The 12,908-nt window shown below is 37.2% G+C and overlaps 1 protein-coding gene across 4 annotated transcripts in view; it reads right to left on the reverse strand.

Annotated features, from left to right (window-relative positions):
* SOCS5 (suppressor of cytokine signaling 5) overlaps positions 1-12,908 on the reverse strand; it is a 66,503-nt gene that overhangs the window by 11,409 nt on the left and 42,186 nt on the right. The window contains exon 1 of one of the 4 annotated variants that reach the window (XM_039245936.1): positions 6,643-6,661. The exons of the other annotated variants lie outside the window; for them this stretch is intronic. The gene's annotated coding sequence lies outside the window, so the exon portion shown is untranslated. Of the gene's footprint in view, positions 1-6,642; positions 6,662-12,908 lie in introns of those variants that run through there. 4 annotated transcript variants of the gene reach the window in all.

Below are 12,908 nucleotides of genomic sequence, written 5' to 3' on the forward strand. Positions count from 1 at the left end.
ACTGTCGTAAGTTAAAGAATTTTGTTGAAAAATGATATCTGACAGGATAAGCTATAAATCAAAATAATGGAAAATGAGAGGTCAAATTCCATTTCTACAAAAATTTACATATATAAAAAAATTAAGGACTATAGTCAATGGCCCTCTTAATGTCAAGTAGTGTATGTTACAAGATCTCCACAAAACAAAATAATTGAAACAGTTCCTGGGGTTCATTTCAATGGGACTTAATCCATACTTTATTAGAATAAATTAAATGCAACAAGTTTTAAGACTACATGGCATATATCATAGTGGGTAAAGAGGAGGAACGTAACCCAATCCACATCCCTCCTCTAAGTCTATCTAGACTACTTCGTCATGGTAGTATTTGCCCAATGAACAGTCCTTCAGCCACAGTAACAAAAATTAAGACACAAGGACTGATTAAAGTATTTCTGTGCCAAATTCAGGTACGAGAGGCAGTTTAGAAGAAATGAGTTTTGACCGATATTTTAGTGGCACTTCAATCATTTTTAGAAAGAGAGATACAACATTTAATATTAAGAGTGGAACAGAAATCCAAGGATGCATGGCTGTCATAGCTGTCATCCCGTAAAGAATCTGAGAACCATTTGGGCTTTTAAGAATGTTATTTTTAATTGTTATCTATATACTCTATTGTGACATGGTCTATGTTATCTAATTGGATGCCTATTTATCTTTTATACTGCTATTTATTACTATGTTTTGTGGGTCATCAATGGTCATATAATTCAACCTTATATACTTTACACTTTTACAACACACATATTAATACAGTAGACCATGTACATGTACATGTGCACCTAAAAGTGTGAGGCCCAGAGCCCCCTGGGTGGCTGAGTCAGTTAGGCGTCTGACTTTTGATTTTGGCTCAGGTCATGATCTCACGGTTCGTTAGTTCAAGCCCCACATCGGGTTCTGCCACAGCTGACAGTGCGGAGCCTACCTACTTGGGATCTTTTCTCACCCTCTCTCTGTCCCTCCCCTGCTGTCTCTCAAAATAAAGAAACTTAAAAAAAAAATGTTTTTTTAAATGTGAGGTCCAATGATCTAGTACACCCAGATACTTCTGTTCCCACCAGTTGAGTTATACTTTTACTGAGTTAGTTATGTTAGCTTCCAAAACTACTCATGTTATTTATACTTTTTATTGTAACTATGTGATTTAACTGTTAATTAACCTAATGAAATGTGGAGGGGTAGGGAAGACTGAGTTGAAGGACTCTGAAAGCATCAATAAAAGGGAGATACCACTGTTGAATTAGGTATAAGCAAGAAAATAGTAAAAGAAAAAAATTTAGAAAAAAAATATTGCAAAGATCTACAAGGAATTCTAAAGTCAGAATGCGTGATCAGAGTCTGAGTTCCTGTTCTACCTAAAAAGCCCACACTGGAAATCTTAGGTGATACATTATGGGTATGGTTTCTACAAGATAAGCAATATGGAACTGCAACTAGTGAACCTACTCTCAAAGAAAAGATCTTGGCCTCTTACTAAAAAATCTGGCAAATGAACATGCAGTCTTATTCTTGAAATTAGAGTAAAATATTTAAGGTCTGTATCCCTTCCTATGACCTCTTCCTTTATTACACTTTGTAGACTACTGGTTCTGAGTGAATCAGGTAAGAGAGGTCTTCCTCACCAGCCACTTAATTGAAATTTATACTAGTGCCAGGAGGATGCAGTAGGAAGTCCTAACAGTAGAGGCATGACCTAGTTTAAGGGATGGTGGGCAAAGATGACTTGTCCCCGAGGAGGTACAGCTCAAAATTTTGTCCTGAAGAATGAACTAGCACTGTTCTAAAGGCAGAGGGAACAGCATCTGCAAAAGTCCCAAAGCAGGAGTGAGCATGGCCTGCATAATGGCTGGATGAGCAGAGATTGGCAAGTGAATGGACGAGAGTATAGGGGAGGCTGAAGAGGTGAACTTCGGAATCCACGAAAAGAGAATAAGAAAAAACGTTAATACTGCACTGAAGACAACTGCAGCGTCTAAGTAAGAGCTCGACTAGGATGGTTATGGTAAAGACGGATATGAAATATTGAGAAAAGTCAAACCTATCAGATTAATGACTGATTGGAAATGGGGAATGAGGAAGAGGCAGATGTCAAAAATAACCGCCAGGTTTCTGGCTTGGGGAAACGGGTGTATAGAGATGCTATCACAGAGACAGGAAACACGACAGACAGAACAGTTTGGCAAGCAAGAGGTTGGAGAGAGTAGTAACCCTAAGTTAGGAAATGCTGTATTTGAGACTGTCACTGAGATATCTACGTGAAGCTTCATTAGTCCATAAGTGTATATCATATAATGTATTATTATACAGCAGGCATGATATACTACGGTTGTTTGCATACGTGAATCCTGAAAGCATAATGCTTAGAGAAAGAAATGATATAGATGATACCTACATGATGAATCAATTTACCTTTTAAACAGGCAAACCCCAAAACATGTTGTTTAGGCATACCTAGATATATAATAAAAATGTAAAAACCAAGGAAATGGCTCCCTATTGAGGGGAAGGATACAGAATTAGAGGCACTTAGGGAGCTACATGGTTGGCGGGTGCTGGCTGGCTTAGTCAGTAAAGCACACAATTCTTCATCTCGGGATTGTGAGCTCAAAACCCCACACTGGGCATGGAGCCTACTTAATAAACGAATATGGGGCACCTGGGTAGCTCAGTTGGTTAAGAGTCTGACTTCAGCTCAGGTAATGATCTCTCAGTTCGTGAGTTCCAGCCTCACATCAGGCTCTGTGCTCACAGCTCAGAGCCTGGAGCCTGCTTCAGATTCTGTGTCTCCCTCTCTCTCTGCCCCTCCTCTGCTTGTGCTCTGTCTCTCTCTCAAAAAAAAACAACAACAACAACAAAAAAACCCACATTAAAAAATTAAAAATAAAATAAAACAAAACACTGGTAATTTTCTTAGATTGGGTATTGAGTACATGGTTTTATTTATTAACTAGTCTTTAGATTGCACTTACATTTTATTCACCCTTTCCTGTGCATGATACATTGCATAACAGGAAAAATTTAAATTATACAGGCCACATTTTGGCCACAATGGGAATTAATAGCCAGATATTAAACAAACAAACAAAAACCCATTCGGAAAATATTAAGCTCATAACTCTTAAGTATAAAAGAGGAACCCAAAACTGAAAATTATAGACCACTGAGAAAACAGCATATTCATATATTGGGGATTTTTTTCTGCATGGAAATTTGGTGATCTTTATCAAATGCTCTTACTTTTAACTTGGCAATTAGAGATTTTAAACTAGATGGTTACCCCAAAGCAGGCAGAATTAAAATACAAACACACGCACGCACACACACACACACACACACACACACACACACACCCAAACAACCAGAACAAAATTCTAAACAGATTTCTCCAATATAGTACAGGTGTTGGCAAACGTTTTCTGAAAAGGGCCATATAATAAGTAAGTATTTTAGGTTTTCCAGGCCATATATTCTCTGTGGCAGCTACTGAACTCTGCCATTATAGCCTGAACACAGCCACAGAAAATAAGTAAATAAGTATGTCAATAAAACTTTATTAGTGGTCAATGAAATTCAAATTTCATGTCATTTCCATTTGTTACAAAATTCTTTTTCTTCTGATTTCTTTTTCAACCATTTAAGAATGTAAAATTTATCATTACCCTCATGGGCCCTACAAAAACAAGTGGCAAGCCAAATCTGCCCTATGGGACATACCTGGCCATCTCTGATATAACACATTATAACACCTTTGATATTATACTCACCAAAACTAATAGTCATTCTATGGAACAATTTAGGGAAACAATACCTAAGAAGATAACCTTAAGTTTGTAATGATAAAGGTATATGGATGGTTCCTAGAGCATAACAGTAAAAAAACTGGGAACTATTTCTTATAAAAAATGAAACATACATACTATGGAAGAATTAAAGCACTATATAAACATAGCAAAAAAAAAAAAAAATCTAACCTCACCTGAAGTTCCACCACTCAGAGATAACCACTGGTTATCTCTATTAGTATATGCTCTTTTTTATACAAGAAGCTATACATAAGATTCTTTTACAATTAAAAAAATCTCCTTCATGTTGGTGGCTATATCCCTTCTCATTTCTTGAAAAATGTACTTTTATTTAATTAGCTATGTTAGAGATGGGATCAGATTAGTAAGAGAGAAAAATGTCTAGCAGCAATGTTTTTTAAATCAACAAATAAATCCAAGTGTCTTTGAAGTAAGCAATAAAACATCAGACAAACAAACAAACGTCGAGAAAGCTGAACAAAAGAGCAGTGGTGACGGGAGAGCTGAGGATGACTCTGTTACTGACTGCTACCATGTGCCAGGCACTGATACACGAATTTTGCTTCTCCCAACAATCCTGCGAGTAAAAATGATCTCAATTTTAGAGATGCAGAAATGAATACGACTGAGAGATTAGAAATATCTTGGATGTAAATTTCTTCCATTATCATCAGTCTGTTTAAGGTTTTCTACTTCTTCTTGAATACAGCTTACTCTGTACACCAACAACTCTAGTCCAGGGAGTTTCATGACAAAGCTCATTAAAACCTCAAGGAAAACATCATTTCCATGTTTCTTCAACTATTCCAGAGCAAGAAAAGGCTGGAACTGATATTACAAGTCGACAAAGCTAGCACACACATACTCAAAAGAAAATTATGTTTGTTCCATTTCAATTGTAAAGAGTGAAACAATAACCTGACCAAAAGAATGCAGAGTAAAAGATATATGATTCACAGGCTTATTGTGAATGTTTTGCTCTCTATGCTATGCCTATTATGAAAGTCCTAAACCTTTGTGTAGGCTCTTGTACCACTCAGAAATATTCTGACCTTATTAAAACTAACGGATCTATGTAAATAATAGGCTCTTCTTTTCTAGAATACTAGCAAGGATCTGTTAAGAATGTGTTTGAGGGGCGCCTGCGTGGCCCAGTCGGTTGAGCATCCAACTTCGGCTCAGGTCATGATCTCGCGATTTGTGGGTTTGAGCCCCGTGTCGGGCTCTGTGCTGACGGCTAGCTCAGAGCCTGGAGCCTGCTTCGGATTCTGTGTCTCCTTCTCTCTCTGCCTCTCCCCTGCTCACACTGTGTGTCTCTCTCTCTCTCTCAGAAATTAATAAAACATTAAAAAAAAGAATGTGTTTGAAACCACATGTCTAATTTCAAGGGATGAAGCATAAGAAGTTCTTGTATTTCTTCCTGCATATTAAGAGAAATACAGTAGTCCATTTTTTAAAAAAAGAAGAAAAGAGGGACATCAAATTAAGAGTCAAGTCACAGTGTTAGACTGCTTAATACTTTCTCCAAAAAGATAACTGAAGGGCTATTTCTAATAATAATAAAAAAAAAACCAAGTAAATAAAATTTGTATCTCTGTGTCTCAATTTTTACGCATATAATCCTAACCTCCAGTGGAGGAGGGCGCTGCAGGCCACCAAGATCCCATTCTTAAACCCAAATCACTTGCAGAGCTGCTGCCTGCCCTTGTCTTCCAGCAGCATAATGTAAAGGACACAGGCACGAGACCGTGTATGGGGAAGTAGAGCAGGACACGAGGGTCAAGTCCAGCTTTACCACTTCAGAATGCTGTGAACTTGGATGTGTTCGTATTTGGATGGATTTCTGAACTTAAATTTCCCTCTTGGTAAAATGAGGATAACACCAGCCACCTCGTGGGTTGGATCTGAGGATTAGACGTCATATCTATTAAAGTCTTTCACATATGAGACACTCAAAAGACAGGAGGCTTCAAAAATGCTACCAGTACTATCTAGCATAAAGTTTTAACTTGTCTTCCTTTTAAAAATTAATTCTCCCATTCAGTTTTGGGTCATGGCAAAATGTCAGTATCTTCCAATGTACAGTATCCGTCAGACCGTAAATTCTATTAACCATTTAAAGTTATATTACTTCCAGGGAAACACAACAGGGATTTCAATGTTCCATAGCAGTGGAAGCTATAGTTCATCTACAACCTAAACTAAGCATAGCTAATCTGCATAGTACTGGGCAAGGTCCAGAAACACAGTCCTCATTCACTTACATTTTTGCTCCTATGTTCCTTTTTAGTCTATGAAAACAGTGTCACAATTTAAATTTTACCATATAGATACTGCATACGAGGGGAGCATAAAATCCCAATAAGTTCCACTTCATTTTCTATGGAGAAAGCATCTTATGTAATGAGCTAACAAATACACCGTTCACTGAAACGTTTCTTACCTGGCCCGCATTATTGGCAGACTGCGGTGGAACATAAGGAACATATGCTTTAGCTTCAGAAGGCCCGAAAATCAAATTCAAGCACTCTGCTAGCTGTGTGAAATCTAAGTCTCGGCCTTTCCATCTAAAAATAGGAACAATGAGCCCTCTTTTACAAGGGTTTTTAAGAGGATAACATGATATAAGGTGAGTACAGCTGAGTCAATCACAGGGGCTCAAAAATGGTAGCTTCTGTTTTATGGCCAATCCAAGGCAGGAGAAGGTACCTGTTGGTGACAGTGGCACAAAGCAAAGCTGTTTTATGTCAGGGAGAGAGAATTGGTGAGTTAGTCTTCCCTTTATCTCTCTCACCTCAAGGGAGGCTGCTTCAGTTGGGCAAATCAGGCACCTTCCCAAGCTCCGGAACAGTGTGTGGTTAGTACTGTAGATACTGCCTCTATAGACAGGCACACAGACGTGTGGCATCGACAGTCCTGTTCCCCCATCTCCCTTAACACCAAAAGGCAGCTACAAACAAACAAACAAACAAACACCAACAAAGCAAAACAACTCTCAGCTTAAGAATTTGGTGGAGCTCACGCCAGTCAGAGTGGCTAAAATGAGCAAATCAGAGAACTCGAGATGCTGGCGAGGATGTGGAGAAACGGGCACCCTCCTACACTGTTGGTGGGAATGTAAACTGGTGCAGCCCCTCTGGAAAACAGTGTGGAGGTTCCTCAGGAAACTAACAATAGAACTCCCTTATGACCCAGCAATAGCACTGCTAGGAATTTACCCAAGGGATACAGAAATGCTGATGCATAGGAGCACATGTACCCCAATGTTCATAGCAGCACTCTCCACAATAGCTAAAACATGGAAAGAGCCTAAGTGTCCATCAACAGATGAATGGATCAAGAAGATGTGGTTTATCTATACCATGGAATACTACATGGCAATGAGAAAGAATGACATCTGGCCATGTGTAGCAACATGGATGGACCTTGAGGGTGTTATGCTGAGCGAAATAAGTCAGGCAGAGAAGGACAAATATCATATGTTTGCACGTATAGGAGGATTAGGAGGAACTTGACAGAGGAACAAGGGGGAGAAGAAGGGCGGAAATGGTGGGGGAAAGGGAGAGAGGCAAACCATGAGAGACTCTTGAATGCTGACAAAAACTGAGGACTGATGGATGTGGGGGGGAGGGGGGATGGGCACGGAGGAGGGCACTTTGGGGATGAGCACTGAGTGTTATGTAGAAACTAATTTGACAATAAACTATTTGTAAAAAAATTAAAAAAAAATAAAAAGAATTTGGTGGAGCAAGCTACTAGGCTGGCTAGCCTTAATCCAGAAAAGAATCTCTGACTTGGGAAAGTGCTTAACAATGAGCTCCTTGTGATTGTGCTAATAATTTACAAAGAATATTCAGTTACTAATGGTAAGTGAGTAACTGTAATCTGGACCATTTCCTTCTCTAGGAAGGGTAACCACTTTATAACCCCAGCAGTTTAGTATCACAAGAAATTCAAAGACTCTAAGGACGAAAGTAAGATGATTTTTTTTTAACAACACTTTCCTTAAAGGACGAAAGTAAGATGATTTTTTTTAACAACATTTTCCTTTTATCCTTTTACTTTTTATCTAATACTACTGAGAATACATTTACCCTCCTTGTATAAACTAATGGGCACTACTCTCTTCTATGCCAAACTTTAGGCATGAAGAAAACTAAGGGTCTTCAAATAATTTGAGAGCTTGTAATGAATCTAAGAAATAAAATGAACATAATTAGGACAACTTCCCTTTTTTTGATCTAGATTCTCTACCAGCTTAAGAAAAAAGAAAATTTAAGCACCTTGAAATCAGTCTATTCTTTAGAAATTATGGGAGGGGTCTTGAGAAAAGTAAAGGCAAATAAGGATACCTTTTAAACGCTTAAGAAGACTAATGTCAAAAAGAACACTTTGACCAAAATTACAGACTAGGAACTCTAATACACCCAGTTTTGTGTTATCTATTACCACACAACATACAATTTTATTAAAAAAAAAAAAAAAGAGGACAATTAAAAATCTTTAACTTGTTAAAAGAACAGAGTTAGAACCTTATCTATCAAAAGCTGAGACACAAGGAAGCTGAAAAGATGATTAGAAATATACTCATTTTAACATTTACCGATATCGTACATGGAAGACATTGTAATAAAAGTTCACGTTCTCAGATGAATACTTGAAGAATACTCAGAGAATACTTGAAGCCCTTGCTCCATGCAATATTTATTCTAAGCTGACCCGCATTTTAAACAACTTTATTCTCTGGATACCAAGTGTATAGCAGCTTAGAAACTCCTAATTAGAAACGGTGCAGGGGGTTAGGGAAAAGAGATGTGCTGTGTACCTGCGCACTGACCAATCAAGAGAAGACCAAAACCCTTAGAAAGCACAATAGTCTAGGGTCACAAACTACAGGTATGAATACTGTAAGACATAAGGGGAACAAATAAAGATATAAAATAAAGGTTTAAAGGATAAAAGGCCATATGAACAACTTTAAGCTAATAAACTTAGAAGTGGCTAGATTTTTTGAAAAATATAAATTTCCTAAGCTGACTCAAGAAGAAATTAAAAGATCAATAGTCCATAATTCTTAAACACTTTGAATCAGTAATTAAAAATCTCTGCACAGGAAAGCCCCAACTCGGGCAAGCATTCCAGGCAGAAAAGTTAGCCTGTCTAACAACTGTGATTTCTAGTCACTGGTGGCCAGAGCAAGAGCTTAGGGTCAAAAGAGAAGAGACAGCCAGCACAATATGGCTAGAAGAAGAAATAAATGCACACTAATTGGAAGGGAAGAAATAAAACTGTCCATTCTCAGATGACATGATTGTCCACATAGAAAACCTTAAGGCATCTTAGGAGGGAAGGAAAGGGGAAGGAAGGAAGGAAGAAAGGGCAAATGAACACCCTAGAACTAATACAAGTAAGTTCTCAGCAGGGTAACAGGATACAAGATAAACACACACACACACACACACACACACACACACACTCATATATTTCTCTGCTAAGTACAAATGTATCTATATACTACCAACCAACAGTGGAAACAAATTAAATGACTTGCAACAAAGAAAATTACCTTAAAGGGCAAGAAAACAGATTGATATTTCTGTTAAATAATTCCTTTAACCAAAGTTCTATCTTCTACATGCTCCAGAAGGATGAGATTAAAATGGAAGAAGGAAAATGTGCTAGAGTTACCACTGCCTTTGTGCTTCCCTAGGGAGCAATGAACTGTAAGAATATGGTCTACAGTCCAGCCCACAGCTGTGCCAGGTCCATCCGTTCCATCTCACTGCCCCTCTCCCAGGTCCAGGCTTCAGCATCATTGACACGTCTGAGGTGTAACCACTGCCTAGCCTATCTTCCTCCACTCCCTGCCCTCTGAACGTCTTCCACGATATTCATTCCAGGATTTTAAGCAGCTAGGAACAAAGTCCAGGTACTCTATGTCTGGCTACTTCCTCCATACTTTAAGAACTGTACATCAAAGGAGCAAAAAAAACCCCAATTAATTCTCAGTATCCTAACTTAGAGATACAAAGGTAACTGACATACCTGAAACTGTATCACTTGGAGAAAAAAGGTGACCAAATGGTTGTTTTTCTGTGTATAAAGAATCTTTCTCTAAAAAGGAGAATTCCTTAGAAACTCTTAGGAAAAAAAAATATTGCAAATAGTTAAAAATGTAAATAAACAACCAAAAGAGATTTGTGAGGAGTCTTTCATGGGAGATGTTAAAGAGGATAAGCAACCCTCTGTCTCTAGCCAACTCAGGTAGTCTTTCCTCTACAAGCAACTGAATGCACTAACCTCAAAGTGCTGTGATTTTTTTTTTTAATGTTAGCATTTAAAAAAAAAATAAGCACGGCATTCCACAAATAGAGTCACATTATTTCAGATCTAGCACTAGCACAGCAGTTACTGTTCTGACTCTTGATCACACTATTGTCCGATTAAAGTATAATTCTAATATCCAACGTACAGAGTTGTCTAAATAGTCTCATTACCTACAGCTAGTCATGTTTCAGTCAGGCGCTGATTTAGTGCTCAATTTAAACACTGCAAGTCAGTGCTAGTTGCAAAAATACCTAACAAAAGCCACACTGTTCTGTCAATACAAACTCCCCTCACTCCCCGACACCCCCTAAAAAAAAAACCTTCCTACAGAGTTAAGGGAATATTTACTTCCCATAAATATAGCTTAAGATGGGGGTTCTTTTTACAAACAGAGAAAAGTAAGCTTAAATAGTTTCAAAGATGAATCGAGCAGTTTAAGGGACAGTTAATTCTCATATTCTCCACCTTGTCAAATAATAATAGACTCTAATTTCCCCCTATGTCAAACTTTCCAGCTAAACACTTGGATCTAATGTGGACGAACCACTCCCAAACTGCTATTTCTAACTGGGAATCACAAATACACATAAGTCAAATCTGATTTTTAGAAATCTTGACTATTATGTTCAAACACCTGGTTTAAGCAATACTGAACCATCCACAAAGCTTTTCTGTGCTCTGTATTTGATCAAATTACTTCAAATATGTGGTCTGCATTATTTTGACTCCCTACAGATGTACTTTACTAGAATTACAACTTAATATTATACTCTCAACTTTTATTAAGAATTTATAAAATGGGCGCCTGGCTGGCTCAGTCAGAAGAACATGTGACTCTTGATACCAGGTTGCGAGTTTGAGTCCCATGCTGGGTGCAGAGATTACTAAAAAAAAAACAAACAAGCAAACAAACAAACAGAAATAAGCTTAAAAAAAGAATTTATAAAATAAATGGCCTGTATTATTCCATGGTCTAAGAAATGGTATCAAAGACATCATTCCTCATATAAAGATCCACACAAAAAAACTCCTCTTTGACTTTACTGCCAAGATTTCTCTCTTAAAAAAAAAAAAAAAAAATCAATATGCTTCCTCCTTTAAGCAGACAATGAAAAACCTAACAGACTGTTTCTCCTCTTTTCTGCTATTACCAACAGGAAATCCAATGGAAGACCTTAGTTTATAAGTTTCTGATAGACTTGGAGATCCCCCTTCCACTCCCTTATGTAAGGCTAGATCAACTCTCATTATACTAAATGTTCAACTATAGGTTTATTATTAATCATCTTTTTCCCTTCTGTTTGGAAGTAGATGGGAATAAAAATACAGTTAGCCGTCAAATTTTCTGAAACTTGAAAACTGCGCTTCTCGGTCTATAATCTAGTCATCTCAAATGTTCCTATAAAAGGAATGGGTGAGAATTTCAATGGAGTAAATAGAAAGAACCATATGACCTCTCACAGAAGAGATAGGAAAGCCTATTTAAGCAAAATGTTGAAGAATGAAACCAAAAGGAAATCCAAATGACACAATGACATAAAACTTTAAACTCTGGATACCAAAAAAAATACACACAAACAAAATTAAATGACAAATGACATACTATGCCTTTAGACCATAGGACAATTAGAAATTTATTACAAGAAAATAGTCAGATAAGGACACACATTTTTATACAAGAAATAGTCTTCATAGTATTATTTTAGCAAAAAATTGGCAATAACTGTATTGCTGAGTTAACAGAGAATTTGTTAAATAGCTTATGTACTTATATGGTGGACTAACAAAAAGACATTAAAATCATGTCTTGGGAGTATTTAAAATTCTGGAAATGTTCATGATATTAAATGAATATGGACATTAAACCGTACATCTAAATTTACCTTAGCATACACATATACATATAAATGTATATTTAATAAAGACATTATGAATAGGAAATACTAATGTGGTAATCTTGGGTGGTTTTTTAAATTATAATTTCATTTTTTTCCCTTTCTGTATTTTCTAAAACATTACATTCAAATGTGTCGGAAAAAACTCTATTGAAAAAGGAAGTAAATCTTGAAAAACACCAATCTAATTTCATATTATAAATCCAAAATTATGTGTAAAATGCAAAGGAAATAAATGATGAAGTATTAAATAACACTTTTTAAGAAAAGGTGGGAAGACAACAAGGAAGGAAAAAGTCACACAAAGACAGAGGACGTGAGGAGTTGGTGAACAAAATCAGTGGGGAAAGGAATAACAAATACAGAGATCTCTACAGAGCCAGCTTGATTTTTCTCAAATAGTGCTAAGTAACACTGGATTGGGAAATACAAAATACCCTTTCTCAAAGAGTCCCAATAGTAAGTAATGTGCAGTTTTTGGTACATGAAGATACTATTTATAAGACAACCAACAGAAATAGATTATGCGATGCTATAAAACAATACCACTTTTGACACAGCTGAGCTCAGAAGACAAGTTTCTAAAATGTAATCAAAAGGAGAAGGGAATGAGCAGAGGTGGCAATGGTGTGTATTCCATCGCCACGAAAACAACCTCGAGTTGTTAAGCAAAAAAGTAGCACTTTGATAGGAATTCAACTCTTCTGTATCGGTCTCTTCGGGCTGCAGAGTATGGACATTCACTCAGTCTGGCAAATGTCGTTGTGCGTGCTGGTGGCCAAGGACTGGTTCTAAGTATGGATGTGAGGATAAAGGAGTTAAAAATTAAAAGGAGTTA

This window comes from Hyaena hyaena, unplaced genomic scaffold (genome assembly GCF_003009895.1).
Source record: "Hyaena hyaena isolate Hyena2069 unplaced genomic scaffold, ASM300989v1 scaffold_274, whole genome shotgun sequence".
NCBI classification, from domain to species: domain Eukaryota; kingdom Metazoa; phylum Chordata; class Mammalia; order Carnivora; family Hyaenidae; genus Hyaena; species Hyaena hyaena.